This window comes from Trachemys scripta, chromosome 12 (genome assembly GCF_013100865.1).
Source record: "Trachemys scripta elegans isolate TJP31775 chromosome 12, CAS_Tse_1.0, whole genome shotgun sequence".
NCBI classification, from domain to species: Eukaryota; Metazoa; Chordata; order Testudines; family Emydidae; genus Trachemys; species Trachemys scripta.
In genome coordinates, this window is record NC_048309.1 from 43,768,598 (window position 1) to 43,795,301 (window position 26,704).

General features: G+C 50.1%; 3 pseudogenes; all 3 read right to left on the minus strand.

Annotated features, from left to right (window-relative positions):
• On the minus strand, nucleotides 1-7,843 carry LOC117885546 (annotated as a pseudogene).
• A 3,643-nt stretch (nucleotides 7,844-11,486) lies between these two features.
• Nucleotides 11,487-19,552, minus strand: LOC117885547 (annotated as a pseudogene).
• Nucleotides 19,553-22,975: 3,423 nt separating this feature from the next.
• On the minus strand, nucleotides 22,976-26,054 carry LOC117885548 (annotated as a pseudogene).
• Nucleotides 26,055-26,704: the final 650 nt, after the last annotated feature.

Consider the following 26,704-nt stretch of genomic DNA (forward strand, 5'->3'; position numbering starts at 1 on the left):
CTACTCACAAACCCCAGCTCCAGGGGGCAGGAGAAAGGCCGTGGGCAGCAGGATCACCATCATCACCGTCTGGAAGTTGGGATTCAGGGTCACCGGCAGAGACAATCTATGCCCACCCATAGTGGGGGCGCAGAGTGAGGGCAGCCGGCTTCAGCAGTGTTACTGAGCATGCTCAGTCCAAGCCAAGCAGCAAATCTGCAGGAGGTCATGTGACCCCACATGTCTCCCCCTCCCCCCCGTTCCCGCCATGCATCGCCGCATCACCTGTGGCCCACACTGGCAAGACTATTAAAAGTCTACATCTTTGTCTGTAAATTTGTCAGTTCTCCAGTCTTCACGGATGAGTCATTTCTTTTTACTCCTGCTTCTCAGGAACTTTTCAAGGCCAGCTTTGTTTTCTCCATGTAATGTTTCATATCTGCCTGCCCCCCCTCCCAGCTGGGCTCCAGATAACGGGCAATGGAGGGGAAGGAACCTCAGCGGATTTCATCTCAGAAGACATTTCATAGATTAGAATCATAGAAATATCATCCTGGAAGGGACCTCGAGAGGTCACCTGGTCCAGCCCCTTGTTCTGAGGCAGGACCACGTCAGCCTAGACCATCCCTGACAGGTGTTTCTCCAACCTGGTCTTAAAAACCTCCAGTGATGGGTATTCCACAACCTCCCTTGGGATCCTATTCCAGAGATTAACTCCATTTACGGTTAGAAAGTTTTTCCTAATAACTAACGTCAATCACCCATGCTGCAGATTAAATTCTTGTGCTACCCTCAGCAGACATGGAGAACCCATTGATCCCCATCCTCTTTAGAACAGCCTTTTACATATTGGAAGACTGTTCTCAAGTCCCCCCTCAACATCCTCTTCTCTAATCTAAACATACCCAGTTTTTTTTTTCCACCTTCCCTCCTACGTCAGGTTTTTTAACCTTTGATCATTTTTGTTGCTCACCTCTGGACTATCTCCCATTTCTTTATATCTCTCCTAAAGTGTGGTGCCCAGACCAGGACACAGTATTACCAGTGCCAAGTAGAGTGGAACAATGACCTCCCAGATGACACTAAACTGGGGGAGAGGTAGATACGCTGGAGGGTAGGAATAGGGTCCAGAGTGACCTAGACAAATTGGAGGATTGGGCCAAAAGAAATCTGATAAGGTTCAACAGGGACAAGTGCTGAGTCCTGCACTTAGGACGGAAGAATCCCATGCCCCACTACTGGCTGGGGACCAACTGGCTAAGCAGCAGTTCTGGAGCTCTCTGCATTTCCGAACTCCCTCTTCCCCCCACCCATTGTGTCCATCTCTGCCATCTTCTTCCCATGGTAGGAGGCACCTGCCCCCCGCAGCACTTCCCCCAGCCTCCCCACCCCCTGCCCTGCCCACCTCCTGCCCTACTTCCCCAATACTCACCCCAAGTCATCCTCAGGGTGGTATCCCCCAGGCTGCTGTGTTTCACCACACACACGTACTCTGTGGGGATGACCCCCTCTTGCCCCAGCTCGATGGACACCTGGATATGGAAGGTGGGGGCCCCATTTGGCCAGATCCTGCCAGTCAACTGCTCCCCCTGGGCCTCCTGGCACCCCCACTCCCAGGTCACCTCGATGTCACGGGGATAGAACCCCGTCACATGGCAGATGAGGCTGTGTGGCCGGTCCTGGATCCCTGGGATAAGGGCCACGCACTGTGGGCTGGGCTGGGGGAGGGCGAGAAAGGGTTATTAATCACAGGGAATGGGATAGCAGGGAGTTGTGTTGGGTCAGGATTGAGGGGCACCAGAAGATCTGTCACCTGTCTTCTGAGCAGTGAACGGTGCGATGATCCCATTGAAGATTCTGCATTGCTGCAGTGTGCGGACGTTCATTACAGTGGAAGTGTCCCCTTTGCGGTTCCAGCTTTCCGCCACTCGCGAGGCTGCTGGGTGCACCGAGAACCAGCAGTTCTGGTTGGCCTCGTACCGCAGCACGTCCTCCCCATTGAGGGAATATCTGGTGATGGCTCGGACGGCACCAGTGGCATTGTCCAGCTCACAGGTCTTCAGGACCTGCACGTAGTAGGGCTCTGGGGGCAGAGTGGCTGCATGAACAACTGAGTAGCTGAGCACAGAGCTGCCAGGAGGAGGCAGAGGTGGAGCGAAGTTCTCCCATATATAGAACCCAGGAGTCCTGACTCCCAGTCCCCCCCTCCTCCTGCCAGCCCCACAGACTCCACTTCTCTCCCAGAGCTGGGGCTAGAACTTAGGCGTCCTGCCTCCCAGCCCCTCTGCTCTAACTACTAGACCCCACTCCCTGAGCTGAGCTGAGATAGAACCCAGGAGTCCTGCCTTCCAGCCACCCTCCCCCACTGTAATCACTTCAGGGAAGTTACTCCCCTCCCCCAGCTGCCTTCTACCTCCTTTGAGCTGCCTGACCATCCCCTTCTGAGCCAAGCTAAGTGCTGGGAGCCAGGGACTCACCTGCCTGTGGGGAGCTGGCATTCACCTCCCACACCAGATCCTGGTACTTGGGCTCCACCCAGGGGTCCCAGGCCAGGTGCCAAGCTCTGATCTCACTCCAGAACTGCTGGCTCTCCAGGTCACCCGGCCATACCCATTGCGGGCAGCCAACCTGCCGGTGTTGCTGTCATAGGCTGAGAGCACCAGGTCGTTCACCTTCATCACATTCAGCCGCTTGGGCAGACCAGGAACCAGGGGGAGATGAGCTGGGAGCAGGAGAGGTGGTGAACCCCTGCAGGAAGGAGAGAGACTGCAATGGGAATGGGACCCAGATATGTGAGACAGCGACCCGAGTGGGCCCTGCAGCACTCAGCCCTGGGGGAGAGAGAATGGGATGGAGAATGGGACCCAGGCTTCCAGGAGAACAGGGGTCACTTTACCAGCCAAGGCAAAGGAGAAGAGAGACAAGAGCCAGAAGACACCAAGATATGTTTGACCCAAGGAGCCATCGCCCTGGAGGGAACAGTACAGCAGTTCTATGGGGTGGGGTCTGAGACCAGGACCCAGAGACCTGGAGATGGCAGGGCCGCCCCTCCCTGTGCTGAGCTCTCTGCTGCTCTGACAGGAAACACCAGATGCGAAACCCAGATCCACAAGATCAGCAAAGTTCAGTAAAGACAAATCCACGGGTCCTTTCCAGCCTTCCTCACTGAGTCACAGGAAGCCTAGCTCCCCACCAGCACAATAGAGACTGAATAACTCCTGTTGCTTGTTCCCAGTTGTCTCTGTAATAACGTGTGTTTACTTTATGAGGAAGATATCTGTGAGCACAGCAGAAGAGTTCTCAGCCACTTCAATCCATAGCTGTGACATTTGCTAGGGAATATGCAGAGACACAGGACTTTGTGGGTGGCTTTTGCGGTTGGGACTGGGGGGCACAGATATGGGGAGAGGGGTTGTGTCTGGGAATGGGGGTGGACAGGTGGTTGGCATTGGTTGTTTTTAAAAACTGTATTTTACTAGCCGGAAGGGAGAAGTTATGTCCTGATCTCAAGGCATAATGTGGTGCTTCCAAGAACATGCAGCATGGAGGTTTGGCACTGACAGCACGGGCACCCTGACCACTGTAGGAAAAAACTGTGAATTTAGTTTCAAATGAACAGAACCAAGGGCTGATGCAACAGACAGCTTTCTGTGATCGTGTCCAATAATTATTGTAGTTGTTCTCTGCATGGAGGACAGCACAGTTCTAGGGTCACAGGTTGGATCCCACAATGGGCCAAGTTGTCACAGTGGCCATGGTGTCTTCATAAACGTTGGTGGTAAAACACATTGGCAGGGGCTGTCATAGACTAAAAACATCAATGATTTATTACAGTGTTGTAAATGGCTCATGAAAGCAAAAGTGGTTCCAAAAGAACATATTTTCTCTCTCTCTCTCTTTTTTGCTTCTTTTTAAAGGAAGCAGTACACCTAACTAAGAATGCCATCAGGGCTAAAGACAGGTTTCAGAGTAGCAGCCGTGTTAGTCTGTATCCGCAAAAAGAACAGGAGTACTTGTGGCACCTTAGAGACTAACAAATTTAGAGACTAGAGACTAACAAATTTATTAGAGCATAAGCTTTCGTGGACTACAGCCCACTTCTTCGGATGCATACAGAGTGGAATAAATATTGAGGAGATATATATACACACATACAGAGAGCATAAACAGGTGGGAGTTGTCTTACCAACTCTGAGAGGCCAATTAAGTAAGAGAAAAAAACTTTTGAAGTGATAATCAAGATAGCCCAGTACAGACAGTTTGATAAGAAGTGTGAGGATACTTACAAGGGGAGATAGATTCAATGTTTGTAATGGCTCAGCCATTCCCAGTCCTTATTCAATCCTGAGTTGATTGTGTCTAGTTTGCATATCAATTCCAGCTCAGCAGTCTCTCCCTGGAGTCTGTTTTTGAAGTTTTTCTGTTGTAAGATAGCCACCCGCAGGTCTGTCATTGAATGACCAGACAGGTTAAAGTGTTCTCCCACTGGTTTTTGAGTATTATGATTCCTGATGTCATAATACTCAAATTCATAATACACAAAAACCATCCGAAGAAGTGGGCTGTAGCCCATGAAAGCTTATGCTCTAATAAATTTGTTAGTCTCTAAGGTGCCACAAGTACTCCTGTTCTTTTTATCAGGGCTAAAGTTTTTCTCCAAGTGAGCAAGCTTATCCATAAGTGCGTACAATTTTCATGCTTTGTGTAACCGCCCAGCTTTATCTGAGTAAACAGTAAAAGGGGAGGGGGGAGTTTTTCCATCTTTGCCCTTTCTGGGCATACAGCCAAGGCAGTGATAAGAGCTGGCTTGTCCTTAAATATTTTAAACCATATAACAGCAGTGGTTTTCAGTTTCGTTTTAGCTATAAAGGAAGTGAGTTGTCAGTTTGTAAGCTTTGTTAACATCTGAATGGTTCAACTGTCATTTTTTAAAATGTTGGATCAAGTTAAGATGTGTAAATCCCAATTTTAGGACAAGGAATTTGCCACCCTTAAAATAGAACAAAGTACTTTTTTCCCCCATTTCGTCTAAACACTTAAACTGAAATAAGATTTTGGCTTTTGTAATTGTGGTTTTATGAACAAATGTCCAATCCTAGGTGGAACTAGTTCATAAAAGAGAGAGATTGTGTTGTGCTAACAGGCCTTACAGATTTTCTCCTATCATACAGAAGCTAATGGGCTTGTGGAAAGATTTAATAAAACTTTAAAATCTATGCAAAGAATGTTATCTCCAGGTGTGAGAATGACTGGGACATGTGTCTCCCTTATCTTCTATATGCCTACAGAAGTGTTCCCCAGGAAACTATTGGCTTTCCTCCTTTGATCTCCTATATGGGAGGCAGGTGAGGGCACCCCCAGATTTTATTCAAGGCTCTTAGGAGGGCAGTACTGAGGAGACAGGCCAGCCGGTAGAGGAGTATGTTACTCATTTTAAGGAGAATTTACAGTGTATGATGGATTTAGTGCAAAAGAACCTTAAAAGAAGTCAGGAAACCCAGAAGGGTTGGTGCAGTTGGCATAGAGCATTTGATATTGGCGATTTGGTGTTAGTGGTGATCCCAGTGCGGAAAGACAGAATTCAGGACTATTGGGAAGGTCCTTTTGAAGGGATAGAAAGAGTGAATGAAGCCACATATGATGTAAGGAAAACCCCATGGCAGGGGAGCTGTGCAGACAGTGCATGTCAATAGATTAAAAGCTTACCATGAAAGGGAAATGGCAGCGAATATGATTTGTTGTGCTGAGGAAGGAATGTTTAATGCTTCTTTGTTTGATTTGGTCAGGGAAAGCAAGGACAGAACTCCTCTGGAGAGCATTGAGTTTGGGGAGGGTTTGGATCCAACCCCAAAGCAGGAAATGCTGACCCTTTTCAAGCACCACAAACAGGTATTTTCCAACCGACCCAGTTAAACTGACATTCCATTGAAACTACAGGGCCCTGCCCTGCTCCTAGGAAGACACATTGGGCTAAAGTGGAAATCCAGAGGCTGATCCAGGTGGTGGTAGATAGCACGCTGGAGATGGGGTAATTATTAAATCAGAAAGCCCCATAGCATCTCCTATTGTGATGGTAACTAAAAAGGATAAAACCATGAGTTTTGTGGGAAATGTAGAGAACTAAATGCTATCACCCAACCCCACCCATACCCCACACCCTGAATAGAGGACCTATTGGGGATGTGTGCAAAATTCATAAGCCCCATGGATTTGACTCGTGGATACTGGAAATTCCCTTCGAAGCTGATGCTGAAGAAAAATCCTCTTTCATAGTGGACTCTGGCTTATATGAATTTAAGGTGATGCCTTCTGGATTGATCAATGCAGGAGTTACCTTTCAGAGGCTTGTCAATGAGGTGCTGCAGGGGGTACAAACCTTTGCCAGGGCCTAGCTAGATGATTTGGCTATTTTCAGTAGCTCCTGGCAAGGCCACTTGAATCATGTGAGAATTGTGTTACAAAGACTTAAAGAAGCCGACCTCACTGTCAAGTCTCCAACTGCAGAATGGGAGCTGCAGAGGTATCTTATGTAGGACACAGGGAGGGCACTGGGTTTTTTCGCCCCAACTCTTTAAAGTAGAAGCTATTAGGAGTTGTCCTGCTCCATGAATCAAGAAGCAGGTCCAATCCTTTATTGGTCTGGACAACTACCACTGGAGGTTTGTGAAGGGGTTTAGCAACATTGTGGCCCCCAGAACAGACCTTACAAAAGAGGGAAGCCAGACCAGGTGGCAGCGACAGAGGTCTGTGAAAAAGGCTTGCAGAATATAAAAGAAGGTGATGGGACTTCTAACACTGGGTTAGGTGCAGTGCTTTGCCTTCTCGAGTAAAACTAACCCCTATTGAACAGAACCAACCTGTCACCAAGTGGGAATTCTGTGCCATCATCGGGGCTGTAAAGCAACTTAAACCTTATTTGTGTAATAAAAAATTTCAGGTTTTCACAGATCATTCTCCCCTTATACAGCTGCACCAAGCTAAGGGGACGAATTCTAGCTTATTGCCTTGGAGTCTTGCTCCACAAGAATTTCACATGGAAATTATTCCTGTCAAGGGAAGGAAAATATAGTGACTGGGGCCTCATCAAGAACAGGGTAACCCTGAAGCATGTTCAGGAGCACTGACGACAGCCCTTCCTACACCAGTTTTGCGTTGGGGGTGAGACGGTGGTAAGGCAAGTGTCAGCTCTAGCCAAGGCCTAGGTGTCAGCTGAGAACTGACAAACTCACAGCTGGAAGCCAGACCAGCTCACTTGTGTGTTAGTATTGTCTTGGATGGCAAGATAGACTGGAGCATCTAAGGGAAATGCCTGTGACTCCATTACAAGACGACTGCAGTATTTTAGGAGTTCGCATTTGTTACTGGGTTGGGGAAATCTAATTATAGAACATAGCACCTGTCTGTGGTGGCTGCCCTGCTTTTGACAGTCTGCCCTGAGGTAAACACTCATGGTCGGGAGCCTCTGCAGACAGAGTGACACCATATATCCATGCATCTATCCAAGTATGCATCCATCCAGCCCAGCCAACTGTACATCCTTCTACCTCCATAGACACCCTTCTACCCATATATCCATGCATCCATCCACGTATCCAGCCATCCATCCATCCTACCTATCGGTACACCCATCCATCCCCATTCAAACTCCTCCATCCAATACATCACCATACATACCCCTCTTTCCATCCCCATACACACCCCTTCTATCCCCACAGCCCTTTATCCATCCATCCCTCCATCCACATACCCATCCTTGCATCCACAAACACACACCCTTCTTCTCTCCCCACCTCCATCTCCGTACACGACCAATACCAGCTGGGATCACGGTGAGCTCGTAGGCCGTAGAGTTGCTTATTTCCATTGCCAGTCACCATGCAATTACGCCTCATCCAGGTCAGATTAGTTACACCTTGAAAGGGTTAATCACCCGCTCCCGCTCCCATGCTCTAACATGAGCCTTGCTCAGCCTACTAGATGCAGCAACTGCTCCACATTTTGAGGCTCAGGGAGTTCATTACATTCCCCCAAAGCGGACACATTCTCTTTTGTTTTTTGTTTTTGTAACTTCATTTTTATTCATTGCAAGGCTACAAAGCAGAAAGCGAAATTAATGAGCTGGTGCAGGGGGGACTGGGGTGGAGGAGCAATGATTGAGGATCTGAATGCAAGGCATTTGGTTTCAGTGCCTCTCTGGTTAATAGCTCAGTACACAAGCAAGCTGGCAGGCTCGGCAGGACACCAACTGGATCTAATTCTCCATTGTGCTGTGGAACCTCTCTATCCCTATCTAGGGGTGGATTATGTACAGAGCAGGCCTGCTTGTCCTTTTTCGACAATTTATCATTTGGAAAATGGGGCTGAATAAAAAATGGGGCTGGAAAACATCAAGCCAAAATGAAAGGAAGTGAAAATTTGTGTTTGATTTCAGCATGAAATTTTCATTTAATTTCTAATTGAAAATTTCATTTTGTTGCATTTCCAATTGAATTGGTCATTTCATATTGAGGTGACACTTCTGTTTAGGTTCAACCTGAAGTTTTCATTTTGTACGAACTTGAGATTTTCACTTTGCTTCTAATTAAAATTCCACTTTTGTCTCGCACTCAAAATTTTGAGTTTTTTTGCTTTTGGCAGGGCCACCTGGGGGGGAGCAAGTGGGGTAATTTGCCCCAGGCCCCGGGCTCCGCAGGAGCCCCCACGAGAATGGCTGAGGCTCCCTCCCTGGCCCCGGTCCGTCCCCACCTCCGCCCCTCTCCGAGAGCCTCAGCGCGCCGCATCCAGGAGCGTCCCTGGATAGAGCTAAAGCGGCTGGCTCCGGTGGGGCCTGAGCTCCTCCCCACTCAGAGCTGCATGGTAAGGGGGCGGGGCTGTGAGCTCCAGCAGGGCCTGAGCTCCCTCCGCTCGGCCCGGAGCTCGCAGCCCCGCCCCCTTACCACACGGCTCTGAGCGGGGAGGAGCTCAGGCCCCACCAGAGCCATGCTGCAGTGCTGTCCAGGGATGCTCCTGGACAAGGTGCACTAAGGCTCCAGGTGAGGGGGGAGCCAGGGGTAAGGGGATGGGGGGGTTGGATAAGGGACAGGGAGTCCCGGGGATAGTCAGGGGACAGGGGGGGCAGAGGTTGGGGGGCGGTCAGGGGACAGGGAACGGGGGGGTTGGTGAGGGTGGGGACCTGGGTGGTGGTTGGGGGGGGGTCTCTGGGGAACGGTGAGGGGACAAGGAGCAGGATGGGTCGGGGATTCTGAGGAGGGCAGTCGGGGGGCAGGAAGTGGGTGGGGGTTGGAGAGGGGGCAGGGCCAGGCTGTTTGGGGAGGCACAGCCTTCCCTACCCTAAAGCTCATTCAGCAGTTAGAGGCTTGCAGAAGAGCCAAGCTGTTAGCTTTTGCCTTAGGGCTACCATCCCTTTCACTTCTCAAATGCCAAATGATAGTCTATATTTAATTTCAGTGCCATAGGGAGAGTCGTGTCAGGGGAGGGGAGCTTCATTTAAAATTAGCCACTGGGGGAGGGATCACATGAGAAGAGCAATATCCTACACCACCTACCTCCTTCCCAACCCTACCAAGGGAGACTCCTCCCCCGCCCCCTCCCCGCATTCCCTGAGGCTTCAGAGGGGTTAATTCAGTGGTTCTCAAACTTTTGTACTGGTGACCCCTTTCACATAGCAAACCTCTGAGTACGACCCCCCCCCTTATAAATTAAAAACACGTTTTTATATATTTAACACTATTATAAATGCTGGCGGCAAAGCGGGGTTTGAGGTGGAGGCTGACAGCTCGCAACCCCCAGTAATAACCTCGTGACCCCCTGAGGGGTCCTGACCCCCAGTTTGAGACCCCCTGGGTTAATTTAATTTTAGCACCCTGTGTCCATTCACATGCATGTCCTATTTTGAGCATTTCAGTTTTCACAACATAGGCTCATCCCAGATTCTGGAACAAGCTCAAATGCTCAGTTCGTGGAGTATGTACATAAGCTATACTAAAGACAAACCCACAGTAACCGTCTCCAGTTTGTGAGGGACCCCATGGAACCAGTCTCTAGGAAACAGATAAATTCATGGAGGTTAAGTCCATTAATGGCTATTAGCCAGGAAGGGTAAGGAATGGTGTCCCTAGCCTCTGTTTGTCAGAGGATGGAGATGGATGGCAGGAGAGAGATCACTTGATGATTACCTATTAGGTTCACTCCCTCTGGGGCACTTGGCATTGGCCACTGTCAGTAGACAGGATACTGGGCTGGATGGACCTTTGGGCTGACCCAGTATGGCCATTCTTATGTTCTAACCTAAATGAACCCAAAGTTGTGGAGACAGATATGAGTCAAGGAAGCCAGCAGAGTATCAGAAACCTGGAAAAATCTCTGACTGGATGGGCTCAGGCGTTTGGTCACAAGCTGAGGTGGTTCAAAAGTTTTGGATTTTTTTTAAGCAGAATTTTTTTATTGTTTCTTTAAACAATCAAACACAGCAAGCAGCAAATATTTGGCCACACACTTTTGAAACCCCAAACCATGTTCAGGTTTTGGAAGACTAATTTCAGCTTTTCAATTAAAAAAAGCACAACAAATTTTGAAGGAAAGCAGACATTGTCCGTGATTTTTTCTGCTTTTTAAAAACCCTTAGTTTTTAATCCAAAAAAAGTTTTGACGGAAAATATTTGTCCAACCTTTTAATGAGCTTCAGTGCCTTTTAGCATTAGCTGATGCTGAGAACCAGTGATACCTTGTAAAGAAGTTTTCTCAAAACTGGGTTTGTGCCAAGATGCAGAAAGTTTATTTTTCTCAGGGCTGCCCGTGGGGGGGGGGAGCAAGTGGGGCAATTTGCCCTGGGCCCCACAGGGGCCCCCACGAGAATATAGTATTGTATAGTATTGCAAAAAAAAATTATGGAAGGGGGCCCCGAAATTGCTTTGCCCCAGGCCCCCTGAATCTTCTGGGCGGCCCTGGCTTTTGGAATTCCAATTTTCCTTCAAAATTCAAATGGATTTTGTTTCATTTCAAACTGAAATTTTCAATTTGTAGCCAATGTAATTGTTCATTTTCTATCTGACTGAAATTTTGGTACACTTGGATTTGAAAATGTAATTTAGTTCAAATTTTCGTTTCATTTCTTATTGCAATGTTGATTCCTTTCTAAATGAAATTCCCATTTGGACTGTAATTGAAACAGTAGGAGAGAGGGTAAGAAACCTAGCTGGTTTGAGCACACAGCTTGATAAATTCATGAAGGGGATTATATGACATGATTGCAGGGCCTTGGATGGATGATGTTGTATGATCTTATGTTGTATGAAATTTTTCTTTAGTTTCGTACTGAAATTTCATATGGCTTCTAACTTAAAAGTCATTTCCTTTCTAAATGAATTTCCCTTTGAATTCTCATTGGAATTTTTGTTCAGTTTCTCATTGGAATTTCCTAGTGTTTCTAATGTAACTTCACTTTTGTTTCTAATGTAGAGGTATAGGATGGCAAAGAGTGGGGCTCCATGTGTCAAGCATGGGGTGATTCAGGCATGCAAGGAGAATTCCAGCGGGTCCCAGGCTTGTAGCTTTCCTATCGTTGTCTTTATCCAGGGGATGAACTGGGAGACCCATGTGTACACTTCAGGAGGGGAAGCGTCATTGGGACCAAAGGAGACGATGCCCTGGGCCACCCTCCCACACACCAGGGACCCCCCCAGAATTGCCCTGTGAAATGAAACCACAAGTTAGATGGATCACATCTGATCAAGTTGCTTCCTTCTGTTGACATAGGCCTGGGACTTCCCTCCCACCCCACCCTAGGCCTAGCTGTCTCCTCACACTGTCTCCTCCCCCTAGGCTGGGCCAGTCTTGGCATTACCTCTCCTAGGGAGAGCATGACACTTACCTGGAAAGATGATTTCCTGCCACGCTGATCCCCTGCGCACAGCATGGTCCCAGGTTTATACTGATTGTTAAAGTGCCTACTGCAGACCTTGTCCTCCATCACCTCCAGAACCACTTCCATCAGCACATCTGAGGTGTTCCCAGGGGACACACTCATGTGGCCCCAGCCTGCCACGCTGCACACGGAGCCTGGTATAACTTTGTTCCCATAGCAGGGCAGGGGGATGAGCTGAACCTGGTCACGCAGTCTGGCCTGGTGGGCCAGCTGCCATGGGGAGAGAGGAGAAAAGCACCAAGCTTAGCACCAGGGTCTGAGTCAGAAGTGAGAGAGACACATTTGAACCAGAGCAGAACAGACAGTTTGAGGTCATCATTCAAGTGATGGGGTAGGGGCGGGGCTGGCAAAAGTGTGAGGTCACTGGGGATATAGTGATGGGATGGGGACAGTGCCTGCAGCAGTGTGATGTCACTGTGGGAGGGGCATGGAATGAGGGCAGTAACTGCAGCAGTGTGAAGTCACTGGGGCTGGGGTGATGGTATGGGGGAGGTACCAGCAGCAGTGTGAGGTCGCAGGGGCAGGATTATGGGAGGTGGGTGGTACCTGCAGCAGTGTGAGGTTACTGGGAATGGGTGGATGGGATGGGAGCGGTACCTGTAGCAGTGTGAGGTCACTGGGGGTGAGGTGATGGGATGGGGGATAGGTTCCCTCTAAGGTGCATGCCTGAGCGGCCACACAGGAGGCCACCAACGGTCGCACAGGTGTTCACACTGCACTCACAGGTGTGGGGTGTTGGTGATGGGGGAGCTTGGGGCATGCAGGGCTGCAGTGACTCCCCCAGCACCAGGGCTGTGACACAGCAGGGAGAGATGCCTCTCCCCACTGCCCAACACTGGGGCTGCAGCAGGGAGAGAGGACTCCCCCAGTCCAGGTGCTTCTGCAGGGAGAGAGGACTGGGGGGAATCCTCTCTCTCTGCTGCAACCCTGGGGCAGCCTGCATCCCAAACCCCTCATCCCTGGCCCCACCCCAGAGCCCGCACCCCCAGCTGGAGCCCTCACCCACACGCCTCAACCCTCCGCCCCAGCCCTGAGCCCCCTTCCACATGTCGAACCCCTCAGCCCCACCCCCGCCACACATCATCTCCATATTGGTGCACATAACAATACTCATTCTGCACATGGATATTAATAATTAGAGAGAACATTGGATGGGGGTGTGACGTACCCCATAATGCTTTAGGGAAATATGCTTATGAATGTAAATATGACATAACTGGAATAAATGTTATGCTACATATGTGATGTAACATATCGCTGCAAAGATTATGATCTACTGAATATATTCATCCTATTTGTATGCATGTATCATTGGCTGTGTACTTGCTTGATTTTAAGTAGCCTTAGTAAGGCATTTGGGCAGCTTCTTTAGAAAGGAATTTGCAAGTTAAATGCCCAATCAAGAAACACTTAATGGACAATGGATCTTGGAAGGCTCCAATCCACATAAGAAGTCTACTTGAGGACTTTCAAGGTAGCATGTGAACAATGACTATTACCTGTAAGTTCTGAGTCATGCATGGACATGTGACTTGCCCAGGTGACTCCAAAACTTGATCTTGTAGCTGGGATTCTACACGGGAGGGAAGGGAGGGTGTCCACCCACAAGAAAAAGTCTATTTAAACCCCTGGGAGATCCCTGCATTTGGTCTTCAGCTGGCTCAAGAGATAGCCTCTCCACTTCCAAAGGATACCTGAAAGAAACTGGAACAAAGGACAGTAACCACTGGGGGTGTGAGTGATTGCTGGACCCAGACTAGAAGGAGGCTAGTCTGTAAAAGAAGCTTACTGGAACATCTCTGAGGGTGAGATTTCATCTGTAATCACTTTCTTACTGTATTAGGCTTAGACTTGTGTGTTTTACTTTATTTTGCTTGGTAATCCACGTTGTTCTGTCTGTTGTTACTTGGAACCACTTAAATCCTACTTTTTGTATTTAATAAAATCACTTTTTACTTATTAATTAACCCAGAGTGCAAACAGCTGGGTGCAAACAGCTGTGCATCTCTCTCGATCAGTGTTATAGAGGATGAACAATTTATGAGTTTACCCTATATAAGCTTTATACAGGGTAAAATGGATTTATTTGGGGTTTGGACCCCATTGGGAGTTGGGTATTTGAATGTTAGAGCTAGGAGCACTTCTTAAGCTGTTTTCAGCTAAGCCTACAGCTGTTAGGGGACGTGGTTCAGACCTGGGTCTGGGTTTGCAGCAGGGTAGCGGGTCTGGCTCAAACCAGGCAGGGCACTGAAGTCCTAAGCTGCCAGGGGAAACAGGCTCTGGGGTAGTCTCAGCACATCAGGTGGCAGCTCCCAAGCGGGTTTCTGTGATCCACCCTCACAGTGGCACAGTCGAGCAGGATCTGTGCACAGCTGATTGCTATGAAATACTGGTAGTTATTTTAAGTGAGTTTTGGGTGTGGTGGCTTGAGAACAAAGTGGTTACTGGTTTGTTGTTTTCTGTTTGCTTATTTTGGGTAAGGGAAATAGAGACAGAAAAGGAAGCAAAATAAGTAAGAGTGAAGATCAGAAGAAGATGGAACTGCACAGGTTGCAAATTGCCCAGAAAGGCTGAACAATGGGCACTGGGAAAGTCTCTATTAACTAAGAAGCCCCTGAACTGAGTGCATCCCAGTTTCAGTGAACTGAAGGTAACTTTCACTCCATGCATCTGAAGAAGTGGGTTTTTTTACCCATGAAAGCTTATGCCCAAATTAATCTGTTAGTCTTTAAGATGCCACCCGACTCGTTGTTGTTTTAGTAAACTGAAGAGGGGGTGTAGCCCAGCACAAGAAAGCAGGAAAATGACTACCAGTGAAACAGCTACTAAACTAGAGCTGTCTAGACTGGAAGCAGAAGAGAAGGCAAAGGCCTGGGAGTTTGAATTGAAACTCAAAGCAGAGGCAACTGCACACAGAAGGGCTCTGGAGGCAGAGACAGCCAGGGAGGAGGCTGCCCACAAGAGAGCTATGAAGGCAGAAGAACCCAGGGACAAAAGAGCTCTGGAGTTAAAAGACAGATAAATACAGGCCCAGAAGCATGAACTGGCTGTTATGGCATTGAAGAGACAAAACCCTCCAGCTGCTAGCTCCACTTCCCCCAAAATCCACAAATGGGATCGACTATGTCCACAGTATGATGAATCAAGTGATATTGCCAAATATTTCATTACCTTTGAGAGATTGTGCACCCTCCATGCAATCCCTGAAGAACAAAAGATGACCATATTGATATCGAAATTGACTAGCAGAGCTCTGGACATATTCAATAAGATGCCTATTGATGATGCCTCAAACGATGGTAAATTTAAGGAACTGGTTTTGAAACGGTTTCAGATTACACCTGAAACCTACAGGGTTAAATTCAGGAGTCTTAAGAGGGGGCTCTGGATTGAGTAATGTGGTTTATGTAAACGAATGAGAGATCTGATAGATAAGTGGGTGAGGAGAAAAGGCATTACAAGCTTTGAAGGAACGTGTGATTTGGTTACTCAGGAACAATTCCTGAATATGTGCAGTGATGATGTAAAACAGTATTTGTGGGACAAAAAGGTGGTTGCAGTGGGAGAATTAGCTAGGTTTGCAGACTCTTATGAGCAAGCACAAGTTGCAATGAAACATAAACCACTGGCAGAGGGGTACAGGATTGGGGGAAAGCAGAATCACCGTTTTACCCCTAAGTAAAAGGAGGCTGGATATTCACCTCCCCATTCCCCTGTTACTTCTCCCAAATCTCCGGTACAAGCAGAGGAGCCCAAGAGGTGCTATCATTGTAAGTCCACTGAGCACCTGAGGAATAATTGCCCTTGGCTAAGAGGGAACAGGCAGTAGGCAACACAGGAAGCTGTTGCTTCTCAGAGCCAGGCTGCTGCCTCTTTCCACACAGGATTTGTAAAATTGCTTCCACACAACCAAGCAGTGAACATATGCATGCTGTTAAACTTAATGGGAAAGTACTTGTTAGATTGAGAGATACGGGTGCTGAGATTTCTGTGGTCAGGAGCGACCTGATCCAGGAGAAGGATTTGTTGCCAGGGAAAATAGTAGAATTAGTGGGAGGTTACAAAGTGGGAGGTTACAAAGTCCTTGCATCTTTAGCTAAAGTACACATGCAAACTAGTGATTTGCAGGCTGAACTGACTGTTGCAACAGTGGTACACAATTTTGCACCGTTTCTGCTGGGGAATGATTTCTTTAATGTGGCAGAATCTGTCCCAGGGCTGGTTAGCAGTGAGAAGGAATCTTGTGCTAAAAGCCCTGGGGGGTGGGGGGGGATGAAGTCACATGGACTGCTGGGGGAATAGGAGGGTGTCTTTTAGATTCCTCGTAGCAGTAAAGAATGCGACCTGGGGGGCAGGGATGGTTGTAACCAGTTCCTGTAGCCCCAGGGAGGGGCTGGACGAAGCCAGCTCCTGTCCAGTGATCATCTGCCCAGGGGAGGGGGATGTACCACCTTGTAGCAGGGAGGGCATCCCAGCTGTTGACTGCCAGGAAGTTGCAGGAGGTCAGCAGGGGACAGGGCCTGCCCTGGGGTGCACAGAGACATGTATCCCAAAGGTGGAAATTGGGGTCCTGGTAACCGCTGCAGTGGGAACGGACTCCAAGGACTCTGTGGCTGGAAGCAAACCCAACCTGAGCGAAAAGCGGGGGGGGGGGGGGTGGCGGATTTTGCTGGCCAGTGAAGTGTCTGTCATAGCTGGTAGCTGTGAGCCCACAGCCGGACCAGGAGTGTCTGACCCAGAGGGAAGCTCAGAGAGGGAAGTCTAGATGGAAGGTGAGAGGGGACGGAGAGCCTGCCCACCTTTTGTAGGGAGGTTCTTTCCCAGGAGGAGGGTGAAAAATCTGCATTTAAAATGCCAGACTCCTCTCCTGTGGATCAGGGTTTAAGGGAAAACTGGGGGTCAGATCTCTTGGAGGGGAGCAGCCCCCCAGCTAACATTTTGGGAGCAGAGAGTGGGGTATCCAAGGGGATATTACCCATCCGAAGCACCCCATTGAAAGATGTTGTTCTTGCTGTGCTTCTAAGAGATAAAACTGTCTCTTCAAGGCAGGAGGGAAAAAATCTCTGCATGGGTGAAGCTTCACAAGGGAGTGGGGTCCAGCCCAGAGAAATTCCAGAGGAAGGGGCAAGGGCAGGCATGGTTGCAGTGCACCCTTTCCTTGCCAAAGCCTCAAACACATGCCTGAATTAAAAGCCTTCTCCAAACAGGCAGAAGAATCTGCATCAGGGCACCTATCATGGTACACAAAGGAATTGAAAAATGTGATAGACACTAAACAAGTTAAATTGTGTGAACAAAGCTGATCTGCAGCAGATGTGCTGTTAATCTTGTGTCTTTTGTTACTTCATCTATGGGTCAAGACGAAGGAGTTAATACTAGTGGTAAACGCTTTAAAGATGTGGAACATACCTGATTTGTGGAAGAAACTGTTGTACATGCTAGGGATGGTGACAAGACAGTCCCACAAGCCTGTTACTTTTCAGCTTATACCTGTAAACGGGCTGGGAGCTTGGCACATCAGGTGACAGTCCCCAAGGGGGTTTCTGTGATCCAACCTGTCATGGGGGGTGGTAACTTCAGCAGTGTGAGGTCATGGGGGTGGGGTGATGGGACAGGGACGGTACCTACAGCAGTAAGAGGCCAGTGGGGTGGGTGATGGGATGGAGGCCGTACCTGCAGCAGCATGATGTCATTGTTACAGGTGTCTCTGTTGCATCATGGGTGCAGGATGTGGCACCTCACAGGTATTTTCTGTTGGCTCCATTCCCGTTTTCTAATGTTATGGGCTCCCAACGTGACAGTGATCTCGCTGAGAAAGCAATACATGGGGTGTTAGGGGCAGGAGCGTAGGCGAGGTGGGGGATGGGCACACGAGGGTCTGACTCATGAACAGTGACATGGAGGGGACAGGGCAGCCTGGGGCTCTCAGGCCAAGATCTCAGATTCAGGTTTCCAGAACAGGAGATTGGCTGGCTCGGGGGTTGGGGGGCACAGAATGGAACAAGAAGCCTTTCCCCTCTATGGGGCACTGGCCTCAGCACAAAACACCTGCCCTATGGCGATGGGGTCCCAGGCTCTGTCTCTACCAGCCCCTTATGCTGCTTCACTCTTCTTTGTCCTCCTGGCCTCTGGATCTCAGCTCCCATCCAGCCCAGTGATCCCTCCCCAGCATGATCCAGAACCGTCCTACGGGTGTGAGTCTTTCCCGCCCCTGCTCTGACAATCGACCTGACCCCAGCTGGCATCTTTTCCATGCTTTGCAGAGGCCCCTAGAGACACACCAACGCCCCCTGAGCAGATCAGACCCCTGGGCTCTGCTCTCTCAGCCTGTCACACTAACTGCTTCTTCCCTGCAACCTACCACGCACCAAAGCCCTAACGCCCGATGTGCCCCGACATCCCCAGCACAGAGGCGCTTACTCTCCATTGCAGTGAGCGGCCGTCAGCACGAAGTTCTCTGACACCAGGAACCCTCCACAGAGAAACCTCTTGTCTCCATGTCGTATTTCCAGATAGGCCATGTAGGGCCTGGAGTGGGGCTTCGCTTTCTTTCCTCCGATGATCTCACCTGAGGGTGGGGGGGAGAGATCAGGTTGATACAAAGAGCCCCATCATCTCCCTGGGCCTGCCAGGGACCGAGTTCCCCATCCCGAAGGGGAGTCCTCACAGCCTCAACCCATCCCCTGCGATGGTCTCCCTGGAGGATCCCTGTTCCTGGAACCCTGCCCCCTCATCAGCTCTGCTCCAGGCTGGACACCCCATGGGGCCAGGAGGTGAATCTAAAGCTTTGCCCTCGCTGGGTGGAGAATAGGTGCCAAACACACAGGGAATGGGTCAATAATCGCACTGCCTTGAGTTAATGGCATTCAGGGCCAAGATCCTCCCAGATTAGGCCAGGCAAACCCCAAAAGGGCACTGACAATCTTACTGGCTGAATTTCCTTCTGTCATGTTCCAGCCTCCTGTGCAATGCTGCTCCCTGTGTACTTCCGGTGTTGTCAATGCTGTGGGTAAAGAGACAGGGAGAGATCCTTTGGGGCATCTGCTCACCCTTCTTATAGCTGTTTCTCCTCTACAAGAATCATCACCAACTGAGCAGGAGACAGAAAGTGGGTGAACAGGAACCCCAAACTGTTTCTTTGTCAAGATGTAAATTTTTCACCCACCTCCTCCATCCTGCTCAAGAATGGCCATATAATCATGTGATAGTCCAGTTGATTACATTGGCTGAGGCATCGGCTAGTCATTTGTCTCTGGGGAACTGGTTTGTGGCTGCTTCCCAGATTTGGAACATGTCTTAGTAACACCATACAGTAGAATATTATAACTTTAGCTGCCACACATATTGTACCAGGACAGTAATGATCAGCGAATTATGAGGTTTTAGATGATATCTCACAAGACATGCTTTGTATAAATGCAATCATAGTCCTGTAAAGGGGCTGATCATAGGGGTACAGACTGTCACAGGCTCCTAGATACCATCCACTGAGTCCCCATCCCTGAGACCCCCCATTCACCCCAAAATCCCAGGGGGCCCTGATCCCAGCCATACTCACCAGCCCAAGCCCTGGGGGGCAGGAGAAAGGCTATGGGGAGCAGGAGCAAGATCTATACCTTCATATTTGGAGTCAGTGCAGGGATGGTGCATCTGCCTCAGGCCTGGGGGTTTTATAGACTGGGGGGCAGGAAACCTCAGGGTCGCCCACACACTCATCTAAATGCAGGGCTCAGACGTTTCAGTTTCCAACCACAGCCAACCTCATGAGGTGAGGGGAAGGACAAGCTGTGCATCAGCCGGGGATCCTAGACAGCTGGCTAGATACTGCATGGCTACACAGCTGTATGGCTGCTGCCTATCTGGGTCTCTGCACAGCTGGATTGATGATGCACCACTGAATGGAGAGGACCCCAGTTGACAGCATGTCACAGGGTTTAAAAGGCCCCATGTCTAATTCCCCACCTCACACTGAGCCAGCCAATCCCCTGCTGTGGGGCTGGATCAGAGCTGGCACCCCCCAAAGGGGAAAAGCCCCACATCCAATTTCCCATCCCATGATCCAGCCAGTCCCCCTCCCTAGGGCCTTTCTGCACTACACTCAGGGTCCGTAGAGTCATTGTCTGCTCTGCCAGGGCTGGACAGGGCAGTTCGAGGGAACAGGGAACAGAGGAGAAGAGTTTCCATAGCAGACCCATGAGGAAATCCCACACCAGCGCCTCATACAACCTCTACTGAAATTAATGGACTCCCCTCCCCTCCCTCCTGGGGACTGGGGCCAATGGACCCCTCCCCGCTTCCCCAAAGGAGAGAAACTAACCCTAGGAGCAGGCGGGATGAGAAAGCCTTTCCTGAGCTGCAGGCCACTAGCAGAACATGAGGGGTTTGTCTCCCTCTACTGGCCTGTCCATGTAACAGGATAAGAGTCTACTATAGCTAGTGGAGCTCTTCCTTTAGACTCCCCTTCAAGCTACAAAGATTGTCCTAATGTCTAACCTCAATCTCCCTTGCTGCCGATTAACCCATCTCTTCTTGTCCTGCCTTCACTGGACATGGAGAACCATTGATCTGCATCCCCTTTAGAACTGCGCTTCACATATTGGACGACTGTTCTCAGATCCCCCCCTCTGTCTTATTTCCTCAAGACTCAACGCGCTCAGTTTTTTTCACCTCTCCTCCTAGGGCGGGTTTTCAAAACCTTTTCCAGACTCATTGTTTTAACACCAGGTTCAAACTGCCCCAAACCAAGAGGCGGGAGGTGTCATTGGAAACCGGACAATTATTTTGGTAGCTTGCCATGTTGTTGTAGCCATGTCGGTCCCAAGATATTAGAGAGACAAGGTGGGAGAGGGGATAGCTTTTATTCACGTGTGTTCAGGAAAGGGACCGGCTTTGACTTGTGTTTAGCTTGGACATGCTGGAGAACTTTTCCCAGATTGGAAGTAGAGATCTGTGTCAAAAGCTCATCTCTTGCGTGAGAGAGGCATGTGTGTATGGGGATAGGTGGATGGCAGCGTGGCGAGACCCAGACAAACAGATATGAGTGTGGATTGATAGATAGATGGGGCTGGGGATAGAAAGATAGATGAATGGGGATGGATAGATATATGGAGATAGATGGATGGGGGTGGGGATTGATAGACAGCTATATGGATGGAAACAGGTGGATGGGGATGGATAGATGGGGATGTAAATGAATGGGGATTAGATAGAGAGATAGATAGAGATGGGAATAGATAGATGGAAAGATGGATGGGGACGGATGAATGGACACTGGGCTAGATAGACGGATAGATGGCTGGGATAGATGGATGGATGGAGATTGGCTAGAGAGATAGATCAGGACAGGTTCGATCAGTGGATGGGGATAGATGGATGGATGAGGATTGGCTAGAGAGATAGATCAGGACAGGATCGATCAGTGGATGGGGATAGATGGATGGATGAGGATGCCAAGAGGCAGATCGATTTTTTGGCACTAGAATAGTTTCAAACTTGTCTCACTTTTGTCCCGGACGTTGCCCCTCTGGAGTCAGGACAGCTGATAGCTTAGGCTGCTTTTATCCTTGGAATTCCCTTTTCATCTCTGTCCCAGCAGGCAGGGACTCCTCCAGCCCTGAGGGGGTTAATTGCCCCTGGCACCCACCAGAGCCTCAGTCTTACTCCGGTGGGAATTCCGCATCACTGTGCAAATCACAATTTGCACAGAAATTAATGTTGTTTGCACAGAATTTTCCCTCCCCCTCCCCCCCGCCCAGAAATAGGCTGCAAAGCCGCTGGCTTCCACAAGGGGCCGCTGGACCCGGCAGAGCCCAGCTTGCACATAGAGGACACTGCCGGGGGGAGGGGGAGGGAGCCGGAGGGTTCCCGCAGCTGCCGTTCTCAGCACTCCCTGGAGGAAGGCAGCTGCAGGCAGGAAACTCCATACAAGCCCAGTACCCAGCATCAGGCTGTCTCTCCCTCTGGATCCCTGGGCTCTGGGGGGGAGAGGGTGGGGGTGTCTGCGCTGGGGAGGGACCCACAGCTGGGGTTTGGGGGTTGGGGGTGCAGAAGTCTGGGTTTTGGCAGGAGGGGGAGGGGGCAGAGAAACAGGAACTGGGTTGTCGTAGGGATTTCTTTAACTCTCTACTGCTGGGGGACGATTTTTGTGTCTCTGTATTGTTACAGATATACATACTGCCACATACTTTGAAATAAATTACCAAAATAATTGAAACTGGTGTGATTCTATTTTGTTATTTTGACAAAGAAAATATGCAGAATTTTGAAATATTGTGCACAGAATTCCCCCAGGAGTATGACATTCTGCATGAAATCACTGAACCCAGGTGTCCTACGTCCCAGCCTAGCGCATTGACCACAAGCCCAGCCTTCCCCTGTAGGGGTTAATTCCCTCCTGGCCCTGGTAGATGCAGCAGCTGCTCTGGATTTTGAGGCTCATGTTGATCACTCATTCCTGGAATCACTTTTTTTGGTAACTTCATTTTTATTCATTGCTGGCTACAAAGCAGCGAGTGGAATGCAGCAGGCCACGCAGCAGGGCAGGGCAGGGGAAGTGGGAAGGAAGTGATCAGCGTGGAGGATTGATCTGCAATCAGTTCAGCATGGCCTTCGTTGAGTTCCCTTCCTGCTGGCCTTGCCAACACTGGGAACAGGTGTTTGGTACGGGAAAAGTGGCCCCACAGCGGGAACCAACATGTGGGAAAGGCCCAGTGAGGACAGGGGAGGCTGCAGTTTTAACATGACTTAGCAGGTCAGGTAATGATGAGGATCGCCCATAAATGGTCACTCGACCGGCTGTAACAGCGAAGAGCTACAAACCACTGGGTCTTCCCCAGGATTTGGCTCGTGTCCGTTACCCCGGGGGAAATAAACCAGCTGTTTCCCTAGCAAAGAGGCAGCCTAAGGGTTGGGATTCCCAAGGGAGCCGACAGGAGCTGGCCTTGAACCCAGCTCCTAACTCCCCTAGGCTCCCTGCATTGATGCTCATGGGATGCAAAGCAGGCCCTATGCCTGGGCCTCTCCAAAGGACAGAAGTGATGCAGCTCCGGCCCGTGCAGTGATTTCTGGAGCGGCTCAGGGCTGCAGCCTCTTCATCATCTCCTGTATCCAGGGGATGAAGGTGGAGACACTTGTATACACCCCGGGGGGAATCCCACCCTCAGATCCCCAAGAGATGATGTCCTGGGCTGTCTGACCACACATCAGGGGGCCCCCAGAGTCGCCCTGCGAAATGAAACAAGCCACAGATGGAGAACAGCTCACGGAGTCGTTTCCAGCTGATGAGGAGCTCAGTGATGCCCCCCGTGCAGCTGGCTTCAGTGTCCCCCCAGTCTCTGATTGGTCCCCCCACAGCCCAGCTGGTTTTAATGCCCCACCCACTCCCCTGTCCAGCTGCTCTCTGCCTCCCCCTGAGAAAAGACAAGTTATTTTCCCATTCATTTGTACAGCACCTAGCACAGTGGGGCCTGATCCCCGATAGCCACTTGTAGGCTCGACTGCAACACCAACAGCCGCATTAATAATAATGACTTATCAAGGGGGCTTGAAGCCAGGAACAGATTTACCTTTGCAGAGTCTTTGCCCTTCTCTGGATCCCCCCCCCCCCCCCCACACACACACACACACACATCATTGTGGAGGCGTTATAGTGACAATACATGCACTCTTCATCCTCCTTCCTGGAGTGTGGTGGCCATAGTTAAATTATTCTGTGCTATAGTCCTGCCCCAACCGGCGACGCTGCACATGGCTCCTGCCTCTACTGTCTCATTGGCACAGGGCAGGTCAATGGTTTTCACCCGTCTATTCAGCTTCTCTCTCTTCACCAGCTGAGACACAAGAACGATGAAGATCAATGTGAGGGTCGCACTCAAGAACACAGAGACACACCCCAATACCCAGCAAAACCCATAACCATGGTCTCTGTAGGGGTGGGGCAATGGGATGAAACCAGCCAAAACGGGCTGGGCTATCCCCTAATAATCTAACCCAGTTGCCATAGCAACACAAGATTCTATTATCATGACAACCAAATACACAACAAAGGCAGTACCTGCAGCAGCATGATGTCATTGTTATGGGGCTTTTTGTCGTATTGTGGGTGAGGTATTCAGTGGCACACGGGGATCTTTTGTCGTTTCCATTCCCATAGTCTTATGTTATGGGCTCCCAGCTTGACGATAATCTCGCTGTAAAAGCCAAGAACAATCCATGGGGTGTCAGGGGCAGGAGTTTATGTGAGGTGGGGGATGGGCACATGTGAGTCTGTCACATGAACAGTGATACGGAGGGGACAGAGCAGCCTGGAGATCTCAGGCCATGATCCCAGACTCATCTGTTGCCCTGGAAAATGTATATACCACTATACACATTGCCAGCTGTGATCCAGCCCCAGGGCTCGGGACTTGCTGACTTAAGGGGCAAGAGGGAATGGCACGAGGGGCCTCTCCCCACTAGAGGGCACCGTTTGTGGCACAAAGTCCCTGCCCAGTGGTGTTGGGGTCCCAGCCTATGTTTCCCCCAGCCCCTTGTGCTGTTCCCCTGAGCTCCTTCACTCCCCACTGTCCTCCCAGCCCCTGGATCTCAGCTCCCCTGCACCCCAGCTAGATCCACACAGGGGTCTATACCCAGCTCCCCCCAGCCCAGAGCCCCACAGAGCCATCCTGGGGCTGTGAGCCCCTCCCTGCCCCAATCTGGGCAATGGGCCACACCCCAGCTGGGCCGTAGTTCCATTGATTTACCGAGCGCTGGAGCTGGACCATGGTTTGCAGAGGCCCCTACAGACACACCAATGCCCCGTGAGCAGATCAGATCTCTGGGCTCTGCTCTCCCAGCCTGTCGCACTAACTGCTCCTTCCCTGCAACCTACAACAGTGCCAGGATTCCTGACTCCCCCATCACCTGCTAACACCCGACCTGCCCCGACATTCCCAGCACAGAGGCGTTTACTCTCCATTGCAGTGAGCAGCCGTCAGCACGAAGTTCTCCGCCACCAGGAACCCTCCACAGATGTACTTCCTGTTTCCACGTCTTATAGACAGATAGGCGATGTAGGGTCTGGAGTGGGGCTTCGCTTTCTTTCCCCCCAATGATCTCACCTGGGTGGGAGACCAGGTTCATATAAAGAGCCCCATCGTCTCCCTGAGCTGGGCAGGGACCGAGCTCCCCATCCCGAAGGGGAGTCCCCACAACCTCAACCCACCCACTGCAATGCTCTTCTTGTGGGATGCCTGTGCCTGGTACTCTGCCCCCCTCATCAGCTCTGCTCAGACTGGACAACCCCTGGGGCCGAAGGGTAAATCTAAAGCTCTGACCTTGCTGGGTGGAGAATCAGTACCAAACGCACTGGGAGTGGGTCAGTAATTGCACAGCTGTAAGATAATGACATTGGGGATCCATGTCACCCCAGATTGGATCAAGTATCCCCCAGATGGGCACTGACAATATTATTGGCTGAATTTCCTTCTGGCAGGATCCTTCCCCCAATCCAATGGTGCTTCCTTTGTTCGTCCAGTTTTGTGAATGTAATGGGTAGAGAGAAAGGGAGAGATCATTTGGGGCCGCTTCTCCCCCTTCTAGTTCCTTCTCTTCCTCGAGAAACATCTCTAGCTGGGTTTGAGGAAACAGAAACTCTGTAGACAGGAACCTCAAGCTCTTTGTTCATCAAGATGTAACATTTTTCACCCATATCCTCTTTCCTGACAAAGAATGGCCACTTAACCAGGTGACGGCCCATTTGATTTTGTTGACACATAGCTGAGGCATCGGCTAGCCTTTTGTCTCTGGTGAACTGGTTTGTGACTACTCTCCAGACTAGGAACATGTTTTAGTAACACCCTACAGTAGAATCTTATAACTTTCAATGCCACACATATTTTACCAGGACAATAATGATCAGCAAATTATGAGTTGTTAGATGATCCCTCACAAGATGTGCTCTGTATAAAAGCAATCATAGTCCTGTAAAAGGGGGGATCATAGGGGTACAGACTATCACAGGCCCCTAGATACCACCCACTGAAGCCAATCCCTGAGACCCCCCCATTTTACGCAAAATCCCAGGGTCCCCCGAGCCCAACTGTACTTACCAGCCCAAGTCCTGGGGGGGCAGGAGAAAGGCCATGGGGAGCAGAAGCAAGATCTGTAAGTGCATGTTTGCAGTCAGAACTGGGATGGTGCATCTGCCTCAGGCCTGGGGACTTTATAAACTCATTTTGAGGAGATCAGGGAGGCAGGAAACCTCAGGGTCACCCACACACTCATCTAAATACAGGACTCAGGTGTCTCAGTTTTCAACCACAGCCAACCATATGGGCTGTGGGGAAGGACAGGCTGTACGACAGCCGTGCATCCTGCACAGCTGGCTGGATACTGCATGGCTGGGTCCCTGCACAGCTGGATGGATGATGCACCACTGGATGGAAACGACCTCAGAGGAGAATGTTTCGCAGGATCCAGCACTGATCTGGGTGCCAGCTCACAGCTGTGCACATCTGGGGCTCTTACTCACCTGGCCTCATCCTTGCTCAGCTCCCTGCCCGTGTCTCTGTGGTGGCGGCTGTGGATGACAGCAACTTATGTTGGTGGGGAGCATAGGAACGTGGCCCTTTGATCTTTCTCAGGGTGGCCCAGTCGTTAGCAGGGTGGGGCTGAGCAGAGCAGCCATCGGCCCCGATCACAGCAACTGTGGCGGGAGGGTTTCTGAGAAGCCCCCACCTGAGTGTGTGACCACGTGAAGGGGATGTTGCAGCCTGTGGGATGCCGTATAACTGGGAGCTATGCCTGTGCAGCACCAGAGGGAAA